At 42.1% G+C, this 6,429-nt stretch overlaps 1 protein-coding gene across 4 annotated transcripts in view; it reads right to left on the minus strand.

Moving 5' to 3' along the window:
• Window positions 1-4,209, minus strand: part of Grm5 (glutamate metabotropic receptor 5) — a 456,261-nt gene extending 452,052 nt beyond the window's left edge. Inside the window, exon 1 of one of the 4 annotated variants that reach the window (XM_013124694.3) lies at window positions 3,818-4,209. The gene's annotated coding sequence lies outside the window, so the exon portion shown is untranslated. Of the gene's footprint in view, window positions 1-1,491; window positions 1,685-1,719; window positions 1,919-3,817 lie in introns of those variants that run through there. The other 3 variants (XM_005085371.3, XM_013124691.3, XM_013124693.3) reach the window with 3 other exon arrangements.
• Between the last annotated feature and the right edge of the window lie 2,220 nt (window positions 4,210-6,429).

A 6,429-nucleotide genomic window follows, 5' to 3' on the forward strand; every position in this document is an offset into this window, starting at 1 on the left:
TCTAGTTCCATGTATACTTTTGGTAGTAAGTAATGATTTGAGCAAGTAAATAGACTATTCAAATGCCATCAATCTCCAAATAAACTCAGAAGGGTCTATGATAAACAATCACTGAATATTTTTTCTCTCTCCTTTATAAAAAAGAATTTGTTCTTCCTCTCTTTTTGTGAATACATACAGGATAAATATTGCTATGTAATATTACAAAGCTCTAGTGCATTCAGTTAAAATACGTAGATTTTACATTTAGTCATGTAGTGGGAAGGACCAGTGCAGCCTAAGGAGTTTACCAGGACCTGTCCAGGGTACTGAAAGGGTTTCTAGGAGAAGACTGCAGACTTGGTGGCATGCATGTCATTAACCCAGTGAGTCTAGGAAGCAATGATTCTATTTTCTTAACCAGTGATCCTTCAAAGTGGAAACATGTATGCACAAGTGACAAAAATATAAACAACTGACAATTCAATATGTAATTACATAGAAGTAAGAGAGAAATTAAAGAAGAACATTTCCCTTACTCTGTAAGGGAAGACCACAAAGCATACATAGAAAGATGACACACCTAAGTCCTCTGAAACTCACAATAAAGTGTCAAATAACTCAGAGAAAATTCCTGATGGAAGAAGGGGATGCACTTAGAGCTAGGCATTCTCTCTAGGCTGTTCTAGACAGAAAACCTGCTGCCAGCACTAGGAAAACAGGTGATCATTAGCCCAATGCTTAAGCAATTCAAGCAATAAAATACAAGGTTTGGAATTGAAAGGAAAGGAGAAAGATGATTTCACCTTTCCGCTGGCCAATACCAATTTCTTATGAATATATAAATTAGTGACACCATGCCCTACTTGCCTGGATACTTGAACTGATTCAAGTGAAGCAATCACAGGTTTCTAACTAAGCAAACACAAGAGCCTGTGATCCCCTCCTTAAAGTCTCTTTTCCAACTTCATGTACTCTAGAAAGAAATGTGAACAACAACAAATTGCAGAACTAGGTGGAGAATCCTCAAGGTTGACAGTCACTTTCCCACTGAGAGGTCGAAAGTGTGGGTTACACTAAGAACACTGGTTAGCATTTGCCTTGGTAGGACTGTCCTGGTTTTTTGTCATTAAGTCCCTGTAGCCTGGGATACCTCCTCTGCACACTGCTCTGCTGCCCTAGCGTAGCTTTGTGTCTGGAAGGAAAGAAAAGCTCCATCCAAGGAAAAAGAAAACAGATGGGAACTTAGAATGACATTCAGACAGAAGCACTACAACCCAAGATGTGCTTTCAGCACCTTCCGCTGTTTCCCCTCTTTCTGCATCAGGCAATGCTGCTGCTGGAGGAGGACCCAATCTATCCATAAGTGTTCTCCTTTCTTACCCTCTCTATCTTTTCTTTCTCAGTTTTGAGTCTTCCAATGGTTTGGGTAAGTCAGTCTGCATTCTGAATCATGTTCCCCGTTGTCTCAGAGCTCAGGCATAGAGATACAAAAGCATGCATAATCCCTACCTCAGTCCTTGCATCTCTCCTCCGCTTTACCCTCCTGCTCGCGCCTTTTCCACCAACAGGTTTAATTAATGACAGCCTTGTATAAAAGAAGCAGTTGTGAACCTCCTCAGCTCCAATCACCCTGCCTCCACCTACATCCCCTCCTCCAAAACACACTGTGGGCTGCTCAGCATCCTAAATCCTTTTCAGGTCTGGGAACACCTGGGCACACAGACATAGCAAGCTTACCCCCTGTCGGCCCCGCAGCAGGCAGTGAGATGCTGTCTAGCTAGACCCCCTGGAGGAAAGTTGGGCAGCAGGGATCATCAGGGTTGAGCCAGGCTTTTCAATCCCTGGGTTTCCCCCATCCCAAGATGATCTCAAGCTCATCCCCTTGTGCTCGGGAATGCTCAGAACAGCCGAGCTGAGGGCGGTGTGTGCAGCAATCTTCCCCTCTACCAAGAAAGGGGGGAAGGGGAGCAGGGGAGAGAGCGGAGGAGGGAGGGGTGGTAGTTAGTATTTATAGAGAAAAGACTTCTCTGCGCAACTTTTTGGTGCCACCAAGTGGCACAGTGAGTTCCTTTAGGAACACAGACTACTAGGCAGATCAGGATGGGTAGATTAGTTTCATGGACAGACACTGGCAATGGTGGGAGAGCTGGCCATACCCCAAGATCAGTTTGTGGGTGCACATCATCTCAGGATCTGCAATGCAAACCTCCAAATTCTAAGAATGAATATGTACTAAAGGAGAAGAAATAGACACGTCTTCTTCAGTCAAGTGGAATAGGAATCAAGACATGGTAGGTGCTAGCTGGCCCCTGGGAGTATAGACATATATCTCCTAGGAGTAAGGTCCCTTCTCTCTTCACTCCCCAATTCCTCTGCTTATATTATAGAACATTCCTATCTCATTTGCCACATCAAATGATCGATCAGTCTTGAACTTGGGGTGTTATTTTCTCAGATATCCAATAAAAAATTAAAAACTTCATAGTTTGTCACTAAAAATTATTTTCAAGTGCTATTTATCAAGGCAAGAATATATAAAAACAACCAAAAGCATGTAACTTCAAGTTCTGTGCATCTGACCCTCCCCAAACAGCTCTCAGAGCTCCAGAATCGTTGCATGGTGACTGAATGTTTGGCTGGCCTCACCCCTTCCCACCAACATTTCAGCATGCATCCTCCTAACAACCATCAGAATTTTGCAACTGTTTATGATGCTTTGAGGGAGAACACCTTTACACCCCATTTGCTGTATACCTGAGTATTCTCCCTTCTCCTGTGCCATTCTCCAATCCTATACATCTCCACACCATTTCATGAGACTTTAGCGTCCCAAACTGCAATATACTCTTTGTAGTTTCCTGATGGAGAGAATGAGTATACAGTGCGTGATAGACTTGTTCAAGGTCACATATTTTCCTAGACAATGGCCTCCGGGCATCTCAGGGGGCGACTAGATGAACATTGATACTACACCTGACAGCCAGAACTATTCTTGCTATACTACCCCACACAGTCTATTCAACTCCCTTGTCTTTCCTGTTGGTCTCCAGGGTCTCTGTCATCATCCTTTGTGAAAGTTCTATCAGAGAATTAAGGGTAAAAAAAATAATATCTTTCTTGCATTGCTAGAAATACATGAACTTGGTTTCATAGGTCCAGATGTGCTGATATATCTCATAAATGGGTCCATCATTCTCGAAAACCTCTCATTTCTGGTATTGTAGTCATGTAAGTATCATTTAGAACTGTAATGCTGGCATTCAAAACCATCCATAATCTCCTCTCCTGCCTCGTTTTGGGGTGCAGCATCAGCAACTGCTCTTATTAGCCACCAAAACATCTAATATCCTTAGCTATCTAAAACCCCCTTCCCTCGCTAAATGCATGCTTTATCATTGCACATGTACCAGCATGAGACCTTGGGGGGGGTGTCATTTGGTTCTCTTTTATTCTTCCTCTAATTATTTTAGTTATTTTTCTGTAGAAACAAGCCCACTGAAATCCTTCAGTTAAGCAAATGAAAACAAAAAGATGTTGAGAAACCTCCCATTTAGCCATACCACAGTAGCCCAGTCTGCTTACTCTAAATTCGTGTCTGAATTACAAGGCACATGTCATTGCAGGGTGACTTTCCTAAACTTACAAGACATTCTAGCGTTCCTGGCTCCACCTGTCCTCCACCTGCCCACCACCTGCCCTCCTGGGTCCCTTTAGTCCAAGCTCCCGCCCCTTGCTCGCTCACTCTCCATCCCTGTGCTGGGGAAGGGGCTCCGGCGGCATCCTACATCCCTGGTAACTCCACAGCTGAGAGAAAGAAAAACAGCGCTGTTCTTACCAGGTGCGCGCCCTGAGCCTTGTTCCCTTGGCCAACCGCTCCTTACAAGCTCCCTGCGCTTTCGTAGCGGCCTTGGCTGCTGCTAAAGCGCTAGTGGCTGCGATCGAAGCAGTAGTGGCAGCCAGCAGAACGGCTGCGGGTCCTCGGTGGTGGCGCTCGCTCTCTTGCGCCAGCGCCTGGAGCACGTGCTGCGCCCAGGCAGACGCAGCTGGAAGCGCAGCGATGGTCTGGCTCTTACTCCTGCAGAGTGCAGCTCGGGGCCGCTAGCTCGCCTGGGCTCAGTGACTGAACACTGCTCCTAAAGCCTCGTGGTCTGAGGGTTCAGGCCAGGGTATCCTGGGACTTCTTTTCTAGCTCATTCCCACCCAGAGATGGAGAAGAAGCAAAGCTGTAATGGGAGGCGTGGGCGGCGACATGTCATTCAGAGAGAAGCTGGGGGAGCAGGTAGATAATCAGCCTCTCTCTGAAGATAGTACTGAAACTCCTGACAGTGATTGGAAGAATGGGTGTCGTTGCTGGAAGGCAGAGAAGAGAGAGACAGAAACAGAGAAAAACAGAGAAAGACGAAGGGACAGACAGAGACAGAGAGGAAGTCAAGGAACCCCAAGATGATTCAGAAACCTGAGTGGTTAGAAAGACCAGTGTATTTAATGGTCTTGCTCGTTAGTAATGCCGTTTTGCATTTGTCGGCATTTCTTAAAAAGGATTCTTTCTCCATCCACTAAAACTCTTCCTCTGTGGCCCTTACCTAAATGTCTCACTTCTTCCTCAAATGTATTGACTTCCATTTCCCTGCTAACCTTAGTACAGCCTAAGACCATCAAAAATGCTGAAGTACTTTTTAAATTATATTTTTTAAAAGTATAAAATGAATACCTATAAATTACCTGTACTGCTTAAACATAAGAGTAATGCGATGATACCATTATTGCCTTAGCAAATCGGGGGAGCCAGATACTTTCTGTAGCTGAATTAGCAATTGAAAGATGATGACACTGAAGACAGGGACACCAGTTATTAGTAACTACTAACACTTGTTAGTGGACCCTTGACAACAGGAAGATGATTTGTTTTGATCACGTCAGTTATACAACAATAGGAAAGGAAAAAGAACTATCCACCTACCACATTGTGTAGCATTATAATGAAGTGTTTCTCTCTACTATAGAGGCATTAGCACATACATGAGTATGAGCAACCATTCACAACGAAGAAGTAGAACCAGATTAGATGGCCACCAAGAGAGGAACTGACAATGAAAATGTGGCATAGATACATAATGAACTTTTATTCAGCTGCGAAGAAAATGGAAATTATGAAACTCGCAGGAAAGAAATGATGGGCTTCAAGCATGTAGCATTGTTTAGTAGTCTAAATCCAGGAATTAAAAAAAGCAGTATGTTCTCTCCCATGTGCAGATCATACCCTGTAATATGTGCATGCAGAAGTGGCTTTTAATGTAGGCAAAGCCTTAAAAAACAACAACAATAAACTAAAAAGCTAGGAAGAAAACATAAAGAAGGTTAAAAAAAAAAGGTGGTAAGGGAAGGAGAGGGCAAAAGGACACAAGTGCCATTAAAATCAACAGAATTAAGGTAGAATACTGGGGGGGGTGGAAATTCAGGAGAGGAGATGAAGGGAATGATAATCTACTAAAAGACACTTTGTGAATGATATAATAATATCTACTTGAGTGCTAGTTTGAAAACTTAAAAAGCTTGGGTTTATAAAATTGTATTTATTTTCATTTTTCTGTGTCTAAAGACAATTTTGGGTACTTTAAGTACAATATATGAATTTGCTCTCCTCTCTCGGTCTAGAATTTAAAATGACTGTTGGTGCAGCATAAGACTATTTGGAGTAGGTAGAGTCTGCTTATTTGTGTGCTTTGACTTAGGCCCCACTGAGAAAATAATTGGAGAACTTGGGAGAAACCAGCGGTTCTTCAAAGAAAGTGCTCACAAAAATCATGACCATGTCTGTATTGTCCATGTTTAAGACAACTTAAAACATGTTTTGTAAATTACATGTAAAAAACTATGAATAAACGTAAGAGGTTTTCAAATACCTACACATATTAATTCTCTGCTATCGCTAAGGCTAATGGAGAAAATGGCATCCCAAGCCTCAGAAAAGATGAAGCCATCCCTACATGTCACACATGGCTTCCTATGCTCTAAAAGTTAACATGCAAATGTAATTCTAGTGGTTATCAATAGAAACATGTTAAGAAGAGAAGGGGAACACAATTGGATAATCTTAAATTTCTCAATGATATTTAAAACTATAGCTTTGCTCAGTTTTCACACTGTCTCTTTTTCTCATAAATGCTGTTTAAAAGTTATCACTAGACTAACTCTTTTCTTCCTTCAATTAGTTGAAAAAGAAAACAAACACCTTAACTCCTTGGTTTTAATTCTGTTTATTTTCTCTGAAAATATCCATACCCAGGTGTCCTCCATACCCTGATGTCCTTGACACAAGGTTGTTTTTCCTTTTCTAGTTGTTAACTTAATCGATAATACCATCTAATTCAATCATTGTTATCATTATTGTCCATCTTTCTTCTGTATTAAAATGTAATATACTTAAGAAAGGAATTTTAGTATAAT

The sequence above is a fragment of the Mesocricetus auratus genome, unplaced genomic scaffold, assembly GCF_017639785.1.
Source record: "Mesocricetus auratus isolate SY011 unplaced genomic scaffold, BCM_Maur_2.0 Super-Scaffold_4256, whole genome shotgun sequence".
Classification (NCBI taxonomy): Eukaryota; Metazoa; Chordata; class Mammalia; order Rodentia; family Cricetidae; genus Mesocricetus; species Mesocricetus auratus.